Here is a 26,177-nt window from a genome sequence, read left to right on the forward strand (position 1 = left end):
TATTCTAAGGTCCTAGTGCGATGTACAAAGCTGCCTTGACCACTGCAATTGCGGTAGGAACTGGTGTTTTATAAACTTAGACGGGTCTTTGTGTCATATGAACCGAGACATGATGTAGATGGAGAATCACAGAATAGAAGAATGATACAGCACATTACGTGCACATTCAGCCTTTCAGTGTCTGTGCCTGCACTAAGTTGAAACAGCTCACCAATTGGTCCCACTTCCCCTGCTATTTCCCAATAACTCAGCATTTTTTCCAGTTTAATTATTTACCCAATTCAGTTTTGAAATTTATTACTGGAACTGCTTCCAGCACCCTATCAGATATTGTATTCTAGATCATAACAGCTCATTGTGTATTTCTTTTTCCTTGTTTTGCCTCGGTTTCTTTTGCCAAGTTCCATAAATCTGTGTCATCTGGTTGCAGACCCGACAGCACCTGGAAAATTATCTTATTTAAAGTGCCAGAACTATTCTCGATCTTTGACATGTTTGTAAAAGCTCCGTTTAACCTTCTCTGCTTTAATGACAACAATCTCAATGCCCCGTGTGTACTAATTGAACTGAAGACGTTTATCCAAGTTACTATCCTAGTAAATTCCCCAAGCACCCTTTCCAAGGCCATTCAATCTTTCCTAATTGTGGCGCTCAGAATTAAATACAATACTCCAGCTGGAGTATAACCAGTAGAACCAGAAACAGTGCAAAAGGAAAAAAAGAATCGGTTGGGCTGAGAAAGGAATGGTGGGAGGGATAAGTGGATCAAGTTAGGGGTGGAGTGATGGAGGGGGCGAGGGATGGACGGAGGTAGGGATGGGTGCAGGGAGGAGCGATTGATGTAGGGAGGGAGGGAGGACTGGAGCAAGGGAGGGTTGGTGTATTGGACGGGTGGAGTGTGGCGGAGGGAGGGAGTGGTGTGTCAAGGCAGGGAGCGATTGATGGAGGGAGGTATGGAGGGCGGGAGGGATGAAGGAATGGAGGGATGTAGAGACGGGGGATGGTGGGAGGGATGTTCGGAGGGAGTGATCGAGTATCTCTCAATTTACCTGATCAAACCTTTTCACGATTTTGAGCACCTCTATTCAGTGGCCCATAACCTGCTCGGCTGCAAGGAGAACAATCGCAGCTTCCAACCACTCTGATGGTGCAGCTTACCCAGTGTAAAACTCAAGTTCAGAATGGCAGGCAGTGATTAGTGGAGCATCGCAGGGTTCAGTGCTGGGACGCCAGTCCTTTACAATATATATTAATGATTGAGTGTAATATCTCGAAGTTTGCAGACGACACTAATCTGGGTGGTGGTGTGAGCTGTGAGGAGGACGCTAAAAGGATGCAGGGCGATTTGGACAGGTTTGGTGAGTGGGCAAGTGCATGGCAGATGCAGTATAATGTGGATAACTGTGATGTTATCCACTTTGGAGGCAAAAACACAGAGGCAAAATATTAGCTGAATGGCAGCAAATTAGGAAAGGTGTAGGTGCAGCGATACCTGGGTGTCATGGTTCATCAGTCATTGAAAGTTGGCATGCAGTTACAGCAGGCGGTGAAGAAGGCAAATGGTATGTTTGGCTTCATTGCTAGGGGATTTATTATAGGAACAGACTTGTCTTACTGCAGTCGTACAGGGCCTTGGTGAGGCCACACCTAATATTGTGTTCAGTTTTAGTCTCCTAATCTGAGGAAGCACGTACTTGCTATTGAGGGAGTGCAGCGAAGCTTCACCAGACTGATTTCCGGATTGGCGGGACTGACATATGATGAGAGGAGAGATTGGATCAGTAGGGCCTTTATACACTGGAGTTTAGAAGGATGAGCGGGGATCTCATAGGAAGTTGCTAGATTCCGACGGGACTGGGCAGGTTAAATGCGGGAAGAATGTTCCCGATGATGGGGAAGTCCATAACGAGGGGACACAATCATAGGATAAGGGGTAAGCCACTTAGGACAGAGATGAGGATAAACTTCTTCACTCAGACAATTGTGAACCTGTGGAAATCCCTCCTGCAGAGAGTTGTTGATGCCAGTTCATTGGATATATTCAAGTGGGAGTTAGATATGGCCCGTGCTGCTAAAGGGATCAAGGCGTATGGAGAGAAGCAGGAAAGGAGTACTGAGGGAATGATCTTATTGAATGGTGGTGCAGGCTCGAAGAGCTGAATGGCCTACTCCTGCACCTATTTTCTATGTTTTTATGTTCGTATATTTCCGTGAGTGCCTCTGCCTCGTGACTTCCAGATGTTCCCTGCGGAATAGCTGACACTTTTGTATAGACGTATTGGAAACCCCAGTGTCGGAATGACATCCCAGGAAAAATAAGAGAACTCGTCCCTGATATGAAACGGATCGGTGTAAGATTCGGCTCAGGCCCTGAACTTCAGACACGGTGAGCTGAATGCCAGCCTTTTAAAAGACAAGCTGTGATATGTTCAAGCTTCGGCTCAGTGGGATCACTCTCGGTCTTTGACTCAGAATGTTACAGGTACTAAACCACACTCCAGAGACCTGAGCCCATAATTTAAACCGACAAGCCTGGTGCCAGTACTGTAGGCATGCTGCACTGTCAGAGTTGCCGTTTTTCAGGGTACACAAGAAACTGATGCCCCGTTTTCCCACTCAGTTATATTTAAAGGACTCGTGGCACTATCTTAAAGAGCAAAGGACTGCTCCAGGGTTCCCAGCGGAAAACTTTATCCGCCAAACAACATCTGAAAAATAGATTATTTGATCATTACTTTATTGCTATTTGTGGGATCTTGCCTTGTACTATTGACTGCAACATTTCCTACGTTACAACCGCGACCACACTTCCGAAATAAATAATTGGCTTTAAAACACTTTAGGACAACATGAGGTCATGAAAGGTGCTATATAAGTGCAAGTGTTTCTAAATGTCAACATTTGAAAATACAAGTTGCGATATGTGAAAATCTCATATATTACTGTGATTATCCCACACTCCTCTGCTCACTGGTTTAACGTATTAAGTTTCAAAGGATTACATATCCCACGAAATGGCGATCCAGTGGAATAGCAGCCTGTTCAGAGATGTTCCACTGAGTTTGGCAGCAGAACTTTCAGAACGGAATTATTCATTTTAAAATTTATTCCCTTTGATATAAAACACATCTGTTCGAATTGAACAAAACTGAAGCCAAAGTCACTGTTCGAGATATGTATATGTGTGTGTACCAACTGTGAATATTCTTAAAATAAACCATTGTTGTGAGTTGAAACGAATCAATAAGTGAGTCTGTTTATCTGAGTTTGCTGCCATGAACATTTCATGGGAACCAGTGAGAAGTTTCTGTAAATAAACACAGAAATAGCAGTTTCAGATTAGAGCATTGAGCGACAGAAACACAATAAATGTTTCCCCACAAACACAGCACAGAAATAAAGATAGGGAGAAATGCAAATCTCTCAACAGATTCCAGCAACAATTGTTCTTTGATACATTTCTCTAAATTATAGGAGGGTAAAGTAAAGATGATCCCCACGGACAGAATGGGGAAAGATTCTAGTTATTGTATATCGTGACATCACAAATGTGACAATGGAGATTTCCTGTATCCTCCCCCTCTCCTATTTCCACTTTCCGTCTTGTCTCTCAGGAATGCATAATTGGCCTTCCCCCAACTAGATGCCAATATCTAACAAACGTTTTCATTGGTCCGGAATGATATGCCTCGAAACATATTGATTGGAGTGCGCAGAGGAACCTTGAATCCAAAATGTGACATGTGCATTTAATGATCTGGGAGTTTTTGATGGGACAATGTAGAGGGAACTTTAAACTGTATCTAAACCGTGCTGTACCAGCCCTGGGCGTGTTTGATGGGACTGTGTAGACACTGCTTTACTCTGCATCTAACCCGTGCTGTACCTGCCCTGGGAATGTTTGATGGGACAGTGTAGATGGAGCATTACTCTGCATCTGACACATGCTGTACCTGCCCTGTGAGTTGCATAATTTAGTGCAGTAATTACCAAGACAGGTCTAGTTTATTTTAACATGAAAGAATGGGGCTAGTGTAATATTAAGAGTGTCTTTGTATAATTTCCTACAAACAGAGACAGGGTCTTCAGTAATAGGAACAAAGGCATGGCATACTCCAGTAATATCTGAGACAGGGCCTCGTATAATATTAGTATTTCTAGTGCAGTAATATCTGAGGTAGTGGTTTGTGCAATAATTACTGATACTGGGATACTTTTTATTGGTTCCTGGCATGCGGCTGTGGCTGTCGCTGGCAAGGCCAACATTGATCGTCTATCCCTAATTGGCCTTGAAAAGCATTTGGTGAGCTGCCACCTTGAACTGCAGCTCCCGTGTGGTGAAGGTACTCCCATACTTTTAGGGAGGGTGTTCCACGAATTTGACCCAGCGGTTATGAAGAATCGGGAATAACTTTCCAAGTTAAGATGGTGTGTGATTTGGAGTGTTATGTGGAGTTGATGGTGCTCCCATAAGCCTGCAGCCCTTGTCCTTCTAGGTGGAAGATGTCATAGGTTTGGAAAGTGCTGTCGAAGAAATCTTGGCGAGATGCTGCAATGCATCTAGAACTCACTGCAGACATAGTGCGCCGGTGGTGGAGGTAGTGAATATTTAACGTGGTGGATGGGGTGATATAAACAGGAATAGGGTCGAGTGTAGAAATAAATGAGACAGGTTCTGGTGTATTATACAATCATACACTGGTTACAGCACAGAAGAGCGCAGTTTGGCCCATATATCCCGTGCCGATCTCTGCAAGAATATTTCAGCTAGTCCACTCCCCCGCCCATTCCCGTAGACCTGTGAATTTTCTTGTTGAGGTTCTTATACAGTTCGCTTTGTAATGTCATGATTGACTCTGCCTCCACCATCCTTTCAAGCAGTGCATTCCAGATCCTAACCACGAGCTGTGTAAAAACGTTTTCTTCATGTCACCTTTGGTTCTTCTGTCAATCACCATAAATCTGTGTCCTCTGTTCCCGAACCATACTGGAATTGGAAAGGTTTCTCTCCAGCTAATCTGTCTAGACGACTTATGATTCTGATCACCGCTCTCAAATCTGATTTTAACCTTCTCTGCTCAAAGGAGAACAATCCCAGCTTCTCCAGTCTGTCCACAAAAGTGAAGTACCTTAGCCCTGGAACAACACATAAAACTTTTCTGCCCCGACTCGAAGGCCTTCACATCCTTCCTAAAGTTTGGTGCCCAGAATTGGAAACAATACTCCAGTTGAGGCCTAACCTGTGTTTCATACAGATTCATCATAATTTGCTTGCTTTTGTATTCTATGCTTCTATTTATGAAGCCCAGGATCCCGTATGCTTTTTAAACCACTTTCTCAACCTGTCCTTCCAACTTCGAGAATGCATGCAAACATACCTCCAGGTCAATCTGTTCATCACACCCTTTACAATTGTACCCTTTCGTTTATTTTGCTCCACGTTCTTCCTACAAAAATGTATCACTTCAAAATGTTCTCCGTTTCATTTGCCACGTGCCCACCAATTCCGCCAGCATATCTATGTCCTATTGCAGTCAGCACTATCCTCCTCACTGTTCACTCTGCTTCCAAGCTTTGGATGATATGAAAATTTTGAAATCGTTCCGAGTACAACAAAATCTACGTAATGAATATAAATCAAGATAAGCAGAGTTCCTATTCCCAACCGCTGCGGAACACCACTGTGTACCTTCGTACAGTCCAAATAAAAACACTACTCTCTGATTCCTGTCACTCAGCCAATTTTATATCCATGCAACCACTGTCCTTTTTATTTTTTGGGCTTCAACTTTGCTGGCAAGGATATTATGAAGACACTTTATCCAACGCTTTTTGGAAGTGGAACACATCAACCATATAAGCTGAGACTGTGTAAAGTGCATTAAAAACTGAGACTGGGTCTGGTGTAATGAGAGAAACAATCAGTCAGACAATAACAGATTTATTAACCTCATGCCAGGTACAGGAGCATTTTAATTTTTTCATCACTTACACTAATCATCCACAGTGGAGGTAAATCTCAGGACCTTCCATGTGACGGTGAGGTGATCACTCGACAATTAAGCGCAGAGACCGGTGGGGGGCTGCTCATTATACTCGGTGGGTTTTAATCCCCTTTCCCACTGAACACAGCGACAGACATGGTCACCTTGGTAACGGAATGGTCAGTGTGCCATCACTTTCTAAACAAGAGCATACAGGACAATGGGTGATCAATAAATGTTAAAGTTATTAAACGACATGAATTGCATTTTGAATAAAATAAAATGCTGAAAAGTAATGGTTGAAGCTAATCATTTATCTTTGTGGAATACACAGATAATCAATTATGTGTTTTGTAGACTCACACGCACACATACACACACACATATAGCAAAAACTTTGGGTGTGCTCTTTTCAGTTGTTAATATTAACCAGATGAGAGTATTTTTTCAGGAGGATATTAGGACCACGAGGCCGCTCAACCGGCAGTTCTGTGAGGTGACGGTTCCAGGCTCTGTCTGACATAATCAGTGGGTCACGTGACAGCTAACGAGCAAATAGTGCAGGAAAAACAATCCTTAACATTAAAGAACTCGGAGGAATTGGACAAAACACGTGCGAATTAGTAAACTTTAACACACAGAGTGCCACGAAGTAGTGCAAAGTGCAGTGCACGATTCCTTACCTTCAGTCGTGTCCCTTAATCCCAGTCCATCTCTTGGAGATTGTTACAAAATTCACCACATCCTCTCAACACATAGATGAACGAAACAATACCAGATCAAGCAGAAATTGCACACATCACTTGATAGCTGTTAAAAAAACTAAACATATACTTCAAACCAAAAAAGTATTGAATCCTCACAGGGCTAGTATAATATAACATAGACAGGGTATGTGCAATATAAAGAGAGAAAAGGTATCGTGTAATATAAGCATGGACAGAGCCGAATGGAATGTAAGCAGCGGCAGGGTCTAGTGCCATATAAAAATAGACATGGACGAGTGTAACATAAAGAGAGACAGGCCTAACATAACATAAACAGGGACAGGGTCTCGTGTAAACTAAACTGAGACACGGTCTACTGTAATATAAACTGAGACAGGCTGAATTGTATTATAAACTGAGACAGGGTCTAGTGTAATGTAAACAGAGGCACGGTCTAGTGTAATATAAACAGCGACAGGGCCTAGTGTAATATAAACTGAGACAGAGTCGCGCGGAATATAAACAGTGACAGTGTCTAGTGCAATATAAACAGATACAGCGTCTAGTGTAATATAAACAGGGACAGGATCGAGTTAAATATAATCTGAGGCAGGGTCCAGTGTAATATAAACAGAGTTGTGATGCAGTGTAATATAAACAGATACAGGGCCTAGTTTAATATAAACAAAGACAGGGCCTCGTATAATATAAACAGCGACAGGGTCTAGTGTAATATAAACAGAGACATGTCTTCGTGTAGTAGAAACAGAAACTGGGGCTAGGGTAATATAAATACAGACAGTGTCTAGTGTAATATAAACAGAGAGAATGTCGAGTTTATTATAAACAGAGATGGCCGAGCGTAATAAAATCAGGAACAAGGTATAGTGTAATCTAAACAGAGACAGGACCTCGTGTAATATAAACAAATACACCGTATAACGTAATAACAATAAGAACAGAAGAACAAAAGAACTCGGGACAGAAGTTGGCCGCCTGTCCCCTGAAGCCTGCTCTGCCATCTAATAAGATCGTGGCTGACCTGATAATGGACTCAGCCCCACTTCCCTGTCAGCACCCCATAACCCTTTATTCACATATCGCTCAAACATCGGTCTATCTCCGCCTTCAATATATTCAATGACCTCGCTTCCACAGCTCTGCGTAGCAGCGAATACCATCGATGGACAGCCCTCTGAGAGGAGAAATTCTTCCTCATCTCTGGTTAAATGGGCGGCCCGTTATTTTGAGACTATGTCCCCTCGTTTTATTTTCTCCTATGAGTGGAAATCTCCTCTCTGCTTCCACCTTGTCGAGCATCCACATTACCTTAAAAGTTTCAATAATTCAACTCTGATTCTTCTGAACTCAATTGTGTATCGGCCCAACATACTCAACCTATCTTCATAAGTTAATCCCCTCATCTCCGGAATCAACCTAGTGAACGTTCTCTGAACAACGTCCAATGCAAATACATCCTTCCTTAAATACAGAGATCAAAACTGCCTGCACTACTCTAGATGTGGCCTCACGAAGACCCTGTACAGTTGTAGCAGGACTTCTCTGCCATTATATTCTATCCCCTTGCAATAAAGGTCAACATACCATTTGCGTTCCTGGTTATCTGCTGTAAATGCACGCTAACTTTTTGTGTTTCATGCACAAGGACACTCAGGTCCCTCTGTACTGCAGCACTTGGCAATTTTTCTACATTTATATTATAATTTGCTTTTCTATTTTTTCTGCCAAAGTGGGTAAACTCACATTTTCCCACGTTATATTCCATCTGCCAAATTTTTGACCACTCACTTAGCCTGGCTATATCGCTTTGCAGATGTATTGTGTTCTACTCATAGATTGCTTTCACACCCATCTTTTTACCATCAGCAAATGTGCCTATATTACACTCAGTATCTTCATCCCCGTCATTAATATAGAATGTAAATAGTGTAGGCTGCAGCACGATCCCTGCGGCACCACACGACACAGTTTGCCAACCGGAAAATTACCCATTATCCCGGTTCTCTGTTTTCTGTTATTTAACCAATAATCTATCCATGCTAATAAATCACCCCCAACCCTCTGAACATTTATCTTGTGCAGTAACCTTTTTTATAGCAGCTAATCGATTGCCTTCTGGAAATACAAATACACCACATTCACTTGTTCTACTTCATCCACCCTGCTCGTTACAACCTTAAAGAAATCCATCAAATTTGTCAAACATTATTTCCCTTTCTTAAAACCATGCTGACTCTTGTTGATTAAATTATACTTTTCCAAATGCCCATTACAGCTTCCTTAATAATGGACTCCAGCATTTTCCCAACGACAGATGTTAGCTAATTTGGTCTATAAGTTACTGCTTTTGTCCACGTCCTTTTTTAGATGGGGACAGGATCTAGTATAATATAAACAGTGATATCGTCTAGTATGAATTAAACAGTGACAACGTCTAGTGTAAGATAAACAGAAACAGGTTGTAGTTTAATATAAAGAGAGACAGGGTCTGTGTAATATAAACATGGGCAGGGTCTAGTGTAATATAAACAGATACAAGGGATATTATAATATATAACAAAAGACAGGGTCTTGCGCAGTAATAATTAAGACAAGGCACTATTTTATATAAGCAGAGATCCTGTTAAATGCAATGTAAAGAGAAATATGATTTAGCAGAATTGTAACTTAGTCAGGGCCTAAAGACCTTTAAACAGAGACAGGGACTAAGTTAATATAAACAGAGACAGATTCGAGTGTAATATCAACAGGGACATGGTCCAGTGTACTGTAAACAGAGACAGGGCCTAATGTAAAATAAACAGAGACAGGGTGTAATGCAATATAAGCAGAGACAGGGTCTAGTGTAAGATAAACAGAGCCAGGGTCGAGTTTAATACAAACAGAGGCAGGGTCTGGTGTAAAATAAACCGAGAGAGGATCGAGTTTAATATAACAGAGATATGGTCTCGTGAAATAAAAACACGGACAGTATCGAGTGTATTATAAACAGAGACATGGTCTGTTGTAATATAAACGGAGACACAGTCTAGTGTAATAAAAACAGAGACAGGGGCTAGTTTATTTTAAACAGAGACACGGACCAGTGTAATAAAAACAGAGAGAGGGTCGAGTGTAATATACACAGAGAGAGCTTGTGGTATAATGTAAACCGAGACAGGATCTCTTGTAATATAAACAGAGACATGGTCTTGTGTAATATAAACAGAGGCAGGGTGTAAAGTAATATAAAAATAGACATGGTCTAGTTTAATATAAACAGAGACAGGGTCTAGTGTAATATGAACAGAGACAGGATCTCGTGAAATTTAAACAGAGATCGGTTGTAGTGCAATATAAACAGAAAAGTCTTGTGTAATATATAAATAAAACCGGGTCTAGTGCAGTAATAACTGAGACAGGGCGCAGTGTAATATAAACAGAGACACGGTTGAATGTAATATAAAGAGAAACATGATTTGGCACAATGGTAACTGAGTTCGGGCCTAGACCCTCAAAACAAATAAAAGTTCTATATAACGTAAACAGAGACTGGACTAGTGCAGTCATAACTGAGACAGGGTTTAATATAATAAAAAGAGAAACAGGGTCTCATCTAATATAAACAAAGACAGAGTCTACTGCAGAAAATACTGCGACCGCGTCTAATATAATATCAACGAAGTCAGGACACTGTGCAATAATAACTGAGACAGGTCTTAATACAATCAAAACAAAGACAGTGCCTCGTGTCATATAAAATGAGACATAGTCTTGTGCAGTAATAGCTGTGCCCTCTGGATAATGGCCCTCATGTCAGTGTAAACATTTTCATAGAATCGTCAGAACATAAGAACATAAGAAATAGGAGCAGGTGCAGGCCAGCTGGCCCTACGAGCCTGCTGGACCATTTAACGACATCATTGCTGATCTGATCATGGACAGAGCTCGACTTCCCCGCCCGCTCCCCATAACCGTTCATTCGTTTATCGCTCATAAATCTGCCTATCTCCACCTTAAATACATTCAATGACACGCCCTCCACAGCTCTCTGGGACAGCAAATTCCGCAGATTTACAGTCCTCGGAGAGAAGAAATTCCTCCTCATCTCAGTTTTAAATGGGCAGACACCTTATTCTCAGACGATGTCCCCAAGTTTTATTTTCCCCGATGAGTGCAAATATCCTCTCTGCATCCACCTTGTCGAGTCCCACATTACCTTTTACATTTCGATAAGATCCCCTCTCATTGTACTTAACTCCAATATGTATAGACCCAACCTACTCAACCTATCTTAGTAAGTCATCCCCCTCATGTCCGAAATCAGCTAAGTGAACCTTCACTGAGCAACCTCCAATGCACGTATATCCTTCCTGAAATACGGAGACCAAAACTGTACGCAGTACACCAGGTGTGGCCTCACCAATACCCTGTACAGTTGTAGCAGGCCACCTTTGCTTTTATACTTTATCCCCCTTGCACTAAAGCCCAGAATATCATTTGCCTTCCTGATTACTTGCAGTACCTGCATACTAACTTTTTGTGTTTCATGCACAAGGACATACAGATCTCGCTGACCTGCAGCACTTAGCAATTTTTCTCCATTTAACTTAAAATTTGCTTTTCTACTTTTTTCTTCCAAAAGGGATAACCTCACATTTTCTCTCATGAGACTCCATCTGCCGATTTTTTGCCCACTCACTTAGCCTGTCTATATCCCTTTGCAGATATTTTGTGTCCTCCTCAAAATTTGTTTTCCCACCCATCTTTTTATTGTCAGCAACCTTGGCTATATTACACTCTGTCCCTTCTTCCGAGACATTAACATAGATTGTAAAATTTGAGGACACAGCACCGATCCCTGCGGCACCACACTCGTCACTGTTATCCGACCGTAAAATGTCCCATTTATCCCAACTCTCTGATTTCTGTTCGTTAGCCAAGCCTCTATCCATGCGAATACATTAGCCCCAACCCCACGAAATTTATCTTGTGCAGGAAACTTTTATGTGGCACCTAATCGTTTGCTTTCTTGAAATCCAAATATAACACATCCACTGGTTCTCCCTTATCCACCGTGATCGTTACATCCTCAATGAACACAAGCAAATTTGTCAAACATGAATTCCTTTTCATAAAACCATGCTGACTTTGCTTGATTGAATTATGCGTTTCCAAATATCCTGCTACTACTTCCGTAATCATGGAGTCCAGCATTTTCCCAATGACAGATGTTAGGCTAACTTGTCTGTAGTTTCCTGCTTTTTGCCTGTTTCCTTTTTAAAATCGGGACAGGATCTCGTGTAATATAAACAGAGATAGGGTCCAGGGTAATTTAAACTGTGACAATGTCTTGTGTAATATAAAAATAAACAGGATCTAGTTTAATATAAATCGAGACAGGATCCAGTGCAATATAAACACAGACAGGATCTGGTATAAAATAAACAGAGACAGGGTCTAGTTTAATATATACCGCGACATGGTCTCGTTTAATATAACAGATACAGGGTATAGTGTAATATAAACAGAGACAGGGTCTACTGTAATATATAAAGAGATATGGAATAGGGTAATATAAACAGAGACATGGTCTAGTCGAATATAAATAAAGACAGGGTCTGCTGTAATATAAACAGAGATACGGTCTAATTTAATGTATACGGAGACATGGTATATTAATAGAGTTAGAGTCTAGTATATTATATACAGAGGCAGGGTCTAGTGCAGCATGAGCAGAGACAAGGTCTAGTGTAATACAAACATCGACAGGGTCGAGGGTAATATAAAGAGAGACAGGGTCTAATGAAATATAAACAAAAGAGGGTCCAGTGTAATATAAACAGAGATATGGTCTACTGTAATATAAACAGGGACAGGGTCTAGTGCAATTTAAATAGCGACAGGGTCCAATGTAACATAAACAGAGAAAGGGTCTAATGTAATATAAACAGAGACAGTGTCGAGTGTAACGTAAACAGAGCGAGTGTATAATGTAATATAAACAGAGACAGGGTCCAGTGTAATATAAACAGAGACATGGTGTAGTGGAGTAACAATTGAGAAACAATCTGTTGGAATTTCACAGTGTCATAGACAATTACAGCTTAAAGGAAGCCCTTGGTTCCATCACGCCTCTGCCGACACTGAGTGAAAACAAATTCTGCTCCACTCTGCTCCAGATATTTTTCCAATGCTTTTAAATCTAGGACATCTGCTTAGTGGGAGCCGATACACTATAGCATAGAATCTTAGAAATTGACAGCACGGAAGGAGGCATTTTCTGCCCTTTGTCTAGTGCCAGCCGACCAAGAGCTATCCTGCCTAATCCCACTTTCCCGTTCGTGTTTTGCAGCCTTTTGGTTACGACACGTTAACTGAACATTCAAGAATCTTTTAAATATGGTGAGGATTCCTGACTACCAATAATTCTTACAGTGCGATTCAGACCCCCACCACCCTCTCGGTGAAGACAAGTCCCCTCATATCTCCTGTACATTAAAAAACTAGTTATCATATTAGGTCGATTATTATACTTCCCTGTTACAGGAGAACAGATCTAACTTTTGAAATCTCTAATTGAAGTCCCTCATCTCTGGTAACAACCTGTTAAACCTCTTCGGTACCCTTTATATCTTTATGGAAAGGTGCTGCCCAAAATTGTCCATAATATTCCATCTGAGATCCAAGGCCGAATATAAGCAGAGATAAGTTGTGATGCATTAATAACTGAGCCGCGTCTCGAGTGATTTAAATAGAGACTGGGTCTAGTCATTGATAAACAGAGACAGGCTCTAGTGTAAAATAAAAAGAGACAGGTTCTAGTGTAATATAAACGGAGAATGGGGCGAGTATGACACAAACAACGACAGGGCCCAGTGTAATATAAATAGAGACAGGTTCTAGTGTAATATAAGCAGAAACAGGGTCCAGGGTATAATAAACAGAGACAGAATCTAGTGTAATATAAACTAAGACAGGGTCTAGGGTAATATAAACAGCGAAAGGGTCCAGTGCAATATAAAGAGAGACAGGGTCTAGTGTTATATAAACAGAGACAGTGTCGAATGTAATGTAACCAATGACTGGATCTAGTCTAATATAAACAGAGACAGCGTCGAGTGTAATATAAATAGAGACAGGGTCAAGTGTAATCTCAGCAGAGACAGGATCTCGAGCAGTAACACATTTTAAATATCTGGCTTGTGGTTACTGCACGTCCTACCAGTGGAAAAGATTTCTAACTATTTACTCGATAAAAGCTCCTCATTATTTTGATCGCCACTATTAAATCGGCCTTAACATTCTCGGATCCATGGAGCACCGTCCCAGTTTCCAGCTGTTCTACTGATGCACCTCATGAACATCCAGATGCGGAGTCGCTAAGATTTGATATGGAAATCCCACTTTACAACAGTGCCAGAATGTCATCCCAGGCAAGATCAGAGCATTATCCCCGGGAATTAAACCGACTGTTTAAGACTCGTCTCAGGCACTGAACTTTGGACACTCTGAACTAAATGACAACATCTAAAAAATATAGCTGTGACGTGCTAAAGCCCCGGTACAATGCGATCACTCTCGCCTCTGAGTGAGAAGGCTGTGGTTCACAACCCCTCTCCAGAGACTGAGCACATAAGCTTGGCTAGCACTCCCGGTACCAGTACCGAAGGAGAAGGAGCGGGGGGGTGGGGGGTCTATATTGACGGTGGTCCAGTCTTTCGGATGAGATGTTACATCTGCTGAGTCTTCACTCACAGTTGGATGTAAGAGATTGAATGGCACTATTTTAAATAGCAGGGGAGTTCACCCCGAAGTCCATTACACATATTTATCCATTAACCAGCATCACTAAACAATAGATTCTGTGGTTATTATCACATTATGTTTGTGGGAGCTTGCTTTGTGCAATTTGACTCCACATTTCCTACGTTACAAAAGTGACTACAATTCAAACGTACTTCATAGTAAAGAGCTTTTGGACATTCTGAGGACTTGAAAGTCGTGGAAGTTGTTTCTAAATGTCAACATTTGAAATACACGTTGCAATGGGTCACTGCTCTGGTCGCTGTTTTAACTTGTTTAGTTTAAATGGCTGGAATCTGATGCTAAATGGACATCCAGTGAATTACTGCTGTGTTCAGAGAGGTTCCATTGATTTTGGTAGCAGAATTTTCAAAATTGAATTTTTTATTTTAATATTTTCCCTTTGATATAAATCACATCTCTTCTAATTGAACAAATCAAAAACCGATGTCACTGCTGGATATATTTCCATTTCTTTGTAGCAACTGTCAATATTCATAAAATAAACCTGTGCTGTGAGTTAAAACTAATCAGTAAATGACTTTGTGGATCTGCTTTTGCTGCCATGAACACTTCATGGAAACCAGTGAGGTGTTTATGTAAATAAACACAGAATTAGAAGTCCCAGATTAGAATAGTGAACGACAGAAACACAATAAATGTTTCCTCATAAATACAGAATAGAAATAAACAGTGAGAGAGACGCTAATGTCTCAACGATTTTTGACGTCTCAATTGATGTTTGGGATATTTCTTTCAGTTATTGGTGAACAAATCGACGATGATATCCACGGTCAGAATGGGGAAAGATTCTAGTCACCGTATATAGTGTCAGCTCAAATGTATTAGTGGCAATTCCTTGTATCCCCTCCCTATCTGCTTCTCTCTACTATACCCACCTTCTGCCTTGCCTCTAAAGAATGCCTCATTATCTTTACCTCACAATAAGAAGTCAATGTCCAACAAACATTTTCCCTAAGGTCGATTTCAAGGCCTCAAAACAAATTGGTGGGTGTGCGGAGATGCAGCTTTATAATAAAATATGTCGTGTGAACTCAATGATCTTGGATGTTTGATGGGACTCTGTAGAGGTAATTATACTCTGACTCGAAACCCGTGCTGTACCTGCCCTGCGAGTGTTTAATGGGACGGTTTCGAGGGAGCTTTGCTCTGCATAGACCAGTGATGTACCTGCCCTGGGAAAGTTTGATGGGATGGTGTAGAGGGGACTTTACTCTATAGCTAACCCGTACTGTACTTGCCCTGGGAGTGTTTGCTGTGACAGTGTGGAGGGAGCTTTGCTCTGCATAGACCAGTGCTGTACCTGCCCTGGGAGAGTTTGATGGGACGGTGTCGAGAAAGATTTACACTGTATCTAAACCGTGCTGTACCTGCCCTGGGAGTGTTTGATGTGACGGTGTAGAGGGGGCTTTAAACTGTAGCTAACCGGTGCTATACCTGCCCTGGGAGTATTGGATGTGACATTGTAGAGGGAGCTTTACTGTTTCGCGAAACGTGCTGTACCGGAGCTGGGAGTGTTTGATGGGACAGCATCGAGGGAGCTTTTCTCTGCATTGACCCGCGCTGTGGAATGGCACAGTGTGACATCACTATGCCAGAAAAATGTTATTATCAGTGCAACTTCCTGTATATTGCATTTCGTTTTTACCTGTTTGACATCTTCACGTCAGCAACACGTAAACAATGGGTGACGTTATTGTTCACAACAATGCAGCGTCATCAACGTGACTTGGTCGCCATTGCTACATCAGTGCGACCTCTGACCCTCAGCCACACGGATTGCTCGATTTGACTATATAGACACTTCAAATACCCAGTGTCCAATGCTGTAATAACCGAGACAGGTCCAAATGTAACATAGATAGAGTGAGCATATAGTGTAATATACACAATGACAGGGACTAGTGTAAAAGAAAAGACACAGCGTCTGGTGTAATATAAACAGAGACAGGGTCTAGAGTAATATAAACAGAGACAGTGTCTAGTGTAATTTAAACAGAGACAGGGTCTAGTGTAATATAAACAGAGACAGGGTCTAGTGTAATATAAACAGAGACAGGGTCTAGTGTAATATAAACAGCGACAGTGTCTAGTGTAATATAGAAAATAAGAGTCCAGTGTAATATAAACAGAAACATTGTCGAGTGTAATGTAAAAAATACATGGTCTAATATAATATCAACAGAGACAGGGTCTAGTGTAATATAAATAGAGACATGGTCGAGTGTAATATATATTGAGACAGGGTCTCGTTTAATATAAACAGAGACAGGACCAATCTATTATAAAGAGACAGGGGATAGTATAATATAAACACTGACAGGGTCCAACATAATATAACAAAGGATATTGTGCTCTAATAATAACTAATACATGATCTATTGTATTAAAAACATTGACATTTTCTAGTGCAATATAAACTGGGACAGTGTCTAGTATAACATAAAGAGAGACAGGGACTAGTGAAATATTAACAGATACATGGTGTACGCTAATATAAACAGAGACAGCGTCTCGTTCAGTAGTAACTGAGACAAGTTCTAATGTGTTATAACGGAGGGTCTAGTACTGTGATAACTGATATAGAGCCGAGCATAATATAAGCAGAGACAGGGTCTAGTGCAGTGTAACTGAGACAGTATCTACAGTAATAAAATAGATCCCAAGACGAGTGCAGTAATAACTGAGACAGGGCCATCTGCATTCCGAATAGAGAGATGGTCTAGTGCAGTTATAATTAAACAGGGTCCAGATTAATTTAAACTTGTAGAATGTCTAGAATAATTTGATAGCAACATTCCAGCCATGAAATCTTCATGTCTGTACGATTGTCTATCTGTCTGTCTATCTGTCTGTCGTTCGTTCGGTCGGTCCGTCCGTCCGTCTGTCCGTCCGTCCTTCGATTCGTAATTCTATCCATCTATCTGTACTTCTATCTTATATTACACTAGACACTGTCTCTGTTTATATTAGTCTTGACCCTGTCTCTGTTTATATTACACTAGACCCTGTCTCGGTTTATAATACACCAGATCCTGTCTCTGTTTATATTACTCTAGACCCTGTCTCTGTTTATATTACAATAGCCCCTGTCTCTGTTTATATTACACTAGCCCCTGTCTCTGTTTATATTACACTCGACACTGTCTCAGTTTATATTCTTCCAGCCACTATCCCTGTTTATATTGCATTACATCCTGTCTCTGTTTATGTTACACTGGACCCTATCTCAGTTTATATTACACGAGACCCTGTTTCTTTTTATTATACGCCAGGCGCTGTCTCTGTTTATATTATCCTCGACACTGTCTCTCTTTATATTACACCAGATCAGCTTTCCTTTTCAAATATATATTGGTTTCCCGATTTGAAAGTTATAATTAAATCTGCTGCCATCACCCTTTCAGGCACTACATTCCAGTTTATTACAGCTCACTGCATAAAAAATCTTCTTATCTCCCGTCTGGATTTATTTTTTCATTCATCTTAATCTTTGTCCTCTGGTTACCGATAGACCTGCCGATGGAATCCCCACCTTTCGATCAACTCAACGAAACCCCTTCACAATTAACATCTGTTAATTCTCCCCTAAGCATTCCCCGCAATAATAAGAATAATCACATCCTCTCTCGTGTCCACATAACTAAACTCCCTCATGCCTTGCACCAATCTCCTCTGCATCCTCGACAAGCGCCCGACAATCATCCTTAAATGTGGATTGAAATAAATGCAATATTTTTTTGCCCTTCAGATTATTTCTAAGGATACATGCTCCCTTCAAATTTAACTGACTGAGAAGCATTAATTATAGTGTTTTACTTGTTTTGACAATACAGACGGTGACTGAAATGCTCAGCAACATCCGTCTCCACATGACTCATGTGTCAAAATGATCACTGTCCCCACCTGTTGATAAACGACATCTACTGCAATCCCGAGAGCTTACTTTAAACATGATTCATAATATCCACCACAATAACTTGCTTGAACGTTTACCCAGAGATTTTTTTTAGAACAATCCACAAGAGGTGCAGATGATCAGGAAGTATCAAGGGCGGAATTAGCAAAATTATTGTTGCAAATTCACCTTCAGTTCATCATACAGAGCCGTCAGATTAGAATAACTTCCATAATGAATAAAAACCTCACAGGACAAATGGTGCAACCCGTGGCTAACAAGGGAAGTTAAGATAGCATTAGATGAAATGAACAGGCTTAGAATGTTGACAAAAAGAGTAGTAAGCCCGAATATTGGGAAGATTTTGGAATTTTGCAAAAGATGCACATGCAACTGATAATATGGGAGAAAATATAAAATTAAATAAGCTATCAAAAACCTAAAAACAGATTGTTAAAGCTTCTACACGTGTATAGAAAGATGACTTACATTAGCGTACTTTACAATGCAAAGTTAGGTGAACAGTAAACAGCAAGGAATAGGTAAGGAGGCTGCAACGGGATATTGACAGGTTAAGTGAGTGGGCAAGAACATGTCAGATTGAGTATAATGTGTAGAAGTGTGAAGTTCCGCACTTTGGTGGGACAAATAGAAACGCAGAATATTTTTGAATGTTGAGAAACTGAGTAATATTTTTATTCAGAAAGAGCTGGATCGCATTGTACACGAATCACAGAAAGCTAACATAGAGCCAAAGTGACCAATTAGGAAAGCAAATGCTAAGCAACATTTTGTTGCAAAGGGATTGGAGTATGAGAGCAAAGAAACCTTCATGCTCTTATTAAGGGCTCTGCTGAGAGTACACCTGGTGTATTGTGTACAGCTGTGTTCTCCTTACCTATGGAAAGATACACTTGCCTTGGAGGGAGTGCATCTAAGGTTCATCAGACTAATCTGATTCCTGGGACGGCAGCGGGGGCGGGGCGGGGCGCGGGGCTCTTCTATCAGAAGAGATTGAGTGTCTAATGTCCATATTTCCGAGGAAATCACAACATAATAACATAAGAATTGTGAGCCGGATTTGGCCATACGGTTCCTCAAGTCTGTTCCGTCATTCAACGAGATCATGGCTGATCTTTTACCTCAGCTCCCCTTCCCTGCACTATCCACATATCTGAATGGAAACAATTGCAGGGCTTCAGGGAAATTGCGGGGGATTGGTCAGTTATACAAAATACTTCAAGTGTGGTCTAACCAAGTTTAGCATAACTTTTCCACTTTGCAATTCTATCCCTCTAGAAATAAACCCGAGTGCAGGTTTTCTTATTTTTATGGCATTATTAACCTGCGTCGCTACTTTTAGTGATATGTGTATTTGCACTCTCAGAGACCTTTGTTCCTCCATCACATTTAGATTCTTATTTTAAACGTGATAAGTGAACTCCTTATTTTTCTTACTAAAATTTAAGAACTCATACTTGTCTGGGTTGAAATTAATTAGTCAATTCATGTCTTCTTGTAATTCGTTGCAGTGTTCCACAGGATTTACACCCCAACCCGCCAGCCCCACATGCATTCGCAAATTTAGAAATTGAGTTTTTGACTCCAAAATCTAAATTGTTAATATAAGTTGTGATCAATAGTGGACCCAGCACTGATCTTTGTGGGATCCCTATTTCTATCCATATATCTGTTTATCTATCTATCTATCTGGCTATCTCTCTATCTATCTATCTATCTATCTATCTATGTATTACAGGGTTATGTGCGGTCCTGAAACTCCAGCTGACTGCTGCTTCTGACATGGTGTCTGCGACATTGGATATATTTCCTTTCCTGCGATATGGGAACAGTTACACACAGTTACACAACGAAAAAATTAAACTTAACACCAATACTGTTACTTGGTAGATGTGTATATAAATATGTCTTTTGACAATGTAAATGTTTTGAAGTTGGCTTCCAGGCATGCGGTCAGTAGTGAGAAAGCAGGCCTTTGATGGACTGCACAGAAACCCAGATGCTTCCTATAAATAACACTGGCTGTTCGAGGCTCGCTGACGGCAGTCGGTTTGGTGACTGCCAAATATTGTGTGGGTCAGATTAGCGTGAACAAGAATGGGAGAGAGATGGTATTTAACTATTTGAACATTAAATTATTCAGTAGAACTTTTAAAATAAGAAACATTTTGCATGTTATAACATCTCAAGGTGATTTGCCATAAATTCCATGCTCACAATATTACAAAATAGGATTGGAAAATAATAAATTGATCCACACGGTATCTAATGAAAACTATTTACAAATAAAGACCATTCTAGTTCATTCAGTGCATTTATTCAGTACAGCATGAAGTGCTGGAAAGATGTTTAATGGCCTCACCCCACACTGTAATAAAATGGGTGGGATTCACAAAGTAAGTAAAACAGGTTGAATTGCCTTAAATATTCTCACAGAGAAGTGCCAGCTGCACTTCTTTAATATTCTCACAGAATTTTGCGTCTGGTCTAAACTAATGTCTCCATTATTCCTGATTAGCAGCCGCGCAGTTTGCGGTGTATTTTGAACTGATTTTGATGCCTGAATAACTCCTCTCATAGCCCGGCTACCAGTGGGTGGTGAAATGCCCAGATTGTGATCTGTTTCTGCAGGAGAAGAAGGATTTATTCCTGTGATATTCTGTAACATACCGCTATGTCCTGATACACCGTATTCCTGGTACCCTTGTCTGTTACACATTCGGTCGCTGTTAAAGTTAGCTGCAAGGATTTGGATGTCGAGGTTTGCTGATCACATTATCGGTTCTGATTCACCGGCTTCTCTCATAAAACGCTGGTCTGAAGCGGGCGGGCCCCACTTTCTTATGTGTCTCCGTCAATTCACTCCTTAATCATCAGTCAAGCGTACTTACTTTCCAGCTAAATTTACAAACGGCTGTCTTATGGTCACAGACTCAGGGGCAGTTAGTGTAATGCAATTAGAGACAATTGTATAATGTGAGGAGCATGATCTCATCTCCAGACCAAAAGTGATTAGCTTTAGCCAAGTGCACCTATAAGTAGAATCACATTACGCGTCTACCGCACTTGGTTACATAGAGTGATATCAGTTCAGATTATAGGGGATACTTTATTGGTACAGATGCATGGATAGATAGCGGGAGATGGACAAGCACAAACTGGCCGTGTCTTTAGATCCTGATAATGTAATTCAACCTCAAAGATTCACATCCCCTGTGAAACAGTGAGGAACAAAGGGATGTAATTTACAGTCCACATGTGAGTCCATTCTGTTCGTGATGTGGAAGGTGTGACGTGGATCCAGAAGCCGCCTCTTTCAGGGAATCAATGGGCGGCGCCTGTAACCTCTCACCAATCTACCGGGTATTTAACTGCCGGTCATTGGGACCGCAATGTAACAGTCTGGGAGTGGGTTTGCCCAGTGAGTTCTTGCCGGAACCATTCACCACACAGTGCCAGAAGGATGAGGTCGGCGATTGCTCTTGGTCTGTTGCTGTCTTTACTTTCCCGTGAGTAGTTTTTATTGTCCAATTCTCTCATTGTTACTGTCTCAGTGACAGTCTCTCTCTGGAATTTTAGAGAGTCTGGAATCATTTCTCGAGGATTAACCCTCGGGGTATTTTGACTAATTTTACAGGTGTCCTGTCGCATGTGGTGTTGACTCAGCCCGAGGCAAAGACCAGGATTCCCGCAAGGCTCCCTCAGACTAACCTCGAAAACCAGCGGGTTCGATCTTAGCGGCTATGGCATGAACTGGGTCCGCCAGGTTCCCGGACAGGGGCTGGAGTGTCTGGTTTACCACTACACTCCATCGAGCAAGAATAACGTCCCAGAGATTGAGAGTCGATTTACTGCATCCAAAGACACTTCAAACAACATCTTCACGTTGGACGTGAAGAATATGAGGAGCGAAGGCACCCCCATCTATTACTGTGCAAGGGAGGACTAGGGAGTGGGTCATGGTGCAATACAGGGCGAGCTCTCCATACAAATACCCCAGACAGGGAGTTTACTCAAACCTGCGACCATTACCACGCCAGTAGCGTCGAAAGAACTGAGGCTTAAATTGAAATAGTTAGAAATAAGTTATATATATATATATATATATATATATATTTAAATGTATACAAATTTTCTTCTTTATTACTATTGATTGCCATGTTCAATATGCACAGATGCTTCACAAGTATTCCAATCATTTTTGTAAATATAATGAACGGTACAAAATTAAATATCTCGCTGAGTCACTCTTACGAGAGTCGGAATCGGGTTTTTAGAGCTGGCTGGAATTTAATCTCTGTATTTTACAGTTAACAGTCCGCCGGAGTCTTTGACACGACGTGACTCACTGTGTTACGCAATGGGCTACTGGGGACAAGGGACCATGGTGACGGTGACTGCACGTAAGGAACATTCACTCATTCAGTAACTCTTGTATTTGTGTCTTTATTTTATATTTCTGTTTATTTTCATAATTATTTCGTTCCTGAAACTTGGATTCGGTGGATTTTGTTTTGAGATTTTTTGCAATCTTCAATGTGATTCTGCTGCAAAGTGATTATAGAATTCAACTGTTTCTCCACTGAAAATGTTGATGATGTGATTTGGTGTTTATTTGCTGATGAGACTGTGTGTCTGGGTTACTTTAAATACGTTTCTGCAATGTTTAATCTCGGTGACCTCTGATTGCTGCAGGTTTTCTGATTGAATGCAAACATTGTGTTTAAATGTGTTTAAAAGAACAGTGTAGGCACAACAGAGAAAGCTTAGCGATCTGTAAATAACCTTCAGGAATTTTATGTTTTTTAATGAAAATTACATTGTCATCTAATGTTCCCGAAAGCTCAGATTCAATACGTGAGCTGTTACTGTAATTAAGAATTGAAAAAATAACACATTTCCAGCTGGAATACATGTAAATTAACATTATTATAATGTATTAATATCACCAGTTATTATTACAATACGCTATAATATCAACATTAATGTATTTAACATGTCCCGTCTAATCACAATTCCGCTGTCAGTATTTGATGTTTCTGTTGAATTCAATTATTAGTTATTTCAGTGTTAGGCGGGTTCAGTGATTGTGTAATGAGGTTTTTTGCAATGATACATTTGATTCTGCTGAAAGCTTTTATAGAATTACGGATCTGCTCCATGAAAGATTCTGTCGAGGGATTCTGCCCCTGAGCGTTGTGATTTAGTGTTGATCTGCTGAGGAGAGTTTGTGCCCGTGTTACTCAGAATATCTAGAATATGTTAAACTGTTTGACGTTTCTACCATGTTTAATATCGGTGACAGCGGGCAGCAGCAGTTTTCTGATCGAATGCAAACACGATATATGTTTCAAACTGTTTGAAAAAAGATTGTAAGCAGAGAACAGGATGGGTTTAGAAATCAGAAATCATTGAAAGGTATTTTAACATCACAATTATTGAACTGATAATTATATATTCAACTCTTAATTTATGTTTACGATGCTGATACTTTAATGGTTGAAATGTAACTAGTTTTCATCTACATAATTAATTTGTTCAGCTTGTAGTTGAATTAAATTACTATTAACCAACCGATTATAATGCGATTATATCTCCCAATGTTATTAAAATATGCTATAAGTCCAATGTTCATTTACATAATATTATTCGACTTCCAAAATCCTGCTCTATACTGGGCACCATTAAAGGAAGCAGAAACTGCTAGAGTTTGGATACAGTTATTAATTAGGCCTGCAATTATTTCACTGACAACATACTGATTCCACCGCTGTGTTCAGTTTGAGTCGGGTGTTCAATTACTTGCTACCTCCTGTTTACACAGATGAATGACTGAGTGCAATTAATTATAACTTAAAGCCATGTTGTAAATTGCATATTGTCGATTTAATATATCTGCCGGCGTATGACATTCGCACTGTTCAGCCAAAATTTGTTATTGAATCAATATTGTGTGTTGTTTGATCGAATTATCACTAAGTTAATCTTGAACACTTTTCAACAGCAAAAGCTGAGAGACAGGCGTCGCTGGCAGTCAAATAATTGTTCATGTAATTGTACTTAAATTCAAGGCAGCTTCCGACTGCGTATGGCTGCAGACAGGCAAATAATCCATTGAAATTCAAGCAGATTAATTTACTTACAAAAGGTTCATCTTATTTTGAATTTACTACAAAATCCTATCTCCCAAAGCGCTGCTGTCAGCGGAACAGAACGGTAGACAAACCATAGATCATATCTGAGAGTTATGTTTAATTCTTATTAATATTACATTGACGAACAAAGTCTCTCCTCCATTTGCTCATTCAGTTTCAGTGCCCCAGATGGTCTGAATGATTTGCTATCCTCCAGTTTTACACTGACCATTCTGGAAACTATTTTCAAGAAGTAGCAGAATATATTTAATCATTAAATTACGGGCATTATGTGAATAACTGGAGTGTTCAGCCATGAACTGATTGAATGGCGGTGCAAGCTCGAAGGGCCGAATGGCCTACTCCTGCACCAATTTCTATGTTTCTAAGAACTATAAAAGAGTTTCTGTGTTATTAAATAGCGGGGGCTCGGCTACTGACTGCAAACTGCACGGGTGGATTTTAATTAATAAAACCATTTTGGGGTTTAAGTTTGAAGAGAATATTTCAGCTCGAAATTCCAGTATTAGTAAACAAGCGATTTACAGGCCATCGGAGTTGTCACCCCGGCTGGACAGAGAACTATTTAAATTAGTCCACCCCCAAACCAATCATGTGAAATGTTCTCTGCGAATACACGCAGTTTATGCTATCTTAGAAACATGCAGAATTTAAAAAGGTGTCGGTCGAGAGCGGGACAATAGTAGATCTGCGTGATTATTGTCGATTATTCAAATTTGATTCCATTTAAGTGAAAATAAAGTATATTTCTGAGTATTTATGTATTAATATGCTGCTTAATATTTTAATATTGATGAATTGTTATGTTAAGTTAAGTAAACCATAATATATCACAAGTTACCAGGCAGAAAAATGTTTTAAAATTATTAATAATTAATTGTATTTGTATGGCTGAAATTCAATCACCTTAATTTAATTTCAAAAGTTCAAAGTACGTATGCTTCTGAGGAGGAAGGGCCAGACTGGCACTCAGATTATTTTCAATATTCAGCTGACATGAACATTAACTTAGTATGTAACATCAGTGCTAATTCATTAAACATAAGCGATCCCTTACAATTGTGTTGCATACTGGTCAGTATTACAATTATTGCACAATCTCAAGTGTTGGAGATAATGTTTAATTAATTCAAAAATTAATTGAGAAAACAATGCATGTATAACCCGGCTGTGCTGAGTTCGATAAGGTGTCGCTGCAGATTTTAGTGAATTAACTTCGTGTTTTGCCTCGATGATTTTACAGGTCATATTTACTGATGAAAATATATAAAATCAGTGGGTGATTAGGGATCACTGTATATAGCTCCTGGATTGTGATATTCTTACTCTGTCACCGAGTCCCGTGTGACGGGCAGCAAATTCTCGTGGAATGTGAATTATTTCCAGATACTTGCTTTGAGGGAAGTTAATTTTTACACGGTTTACAAGATTGTTGGAAAAATGGCTGGATGTTGAAGAGTCTCTCAAATTAATATCAGTACAATTTCCAAGAATCTGCAGCGTTGAGGTGTTTGGAAATTGACAAGAAATATATTAGAAATCAAACCGCTTCATTGAAATTAACAGATTGAACTGGTCTCCCTCT

The 26,177-nt window shown here is 40.3% G+C and overlaps 1 pseudogene; it reads left to right on the plus strand.

Moving 5' to 3' along the window:
* The window catches only part of LOC139235589 (Ig heavy chain C region, secreted form-like), a 55,260-nt pseudogene that overhangs the window by 12,546 nt on the left and 16,537 nt on the right, over positions 1-26,177 (plus strand).

Source organism: Pristiophorus japonicus, chromosome 23 (genome assembly GCF_044704955.1).
Source record: "Pristiophorus japonicus isolate sPriJap1 chromosome 23, sPriJap1.hap1, whole genome shotgun sequence".
Lineage (NCBI taxonomy): Eukaryota > Metazoa > Chordata > Chondrichthyes > Pristiophoridae > Pristiophorus > Pristiophorus japonicus.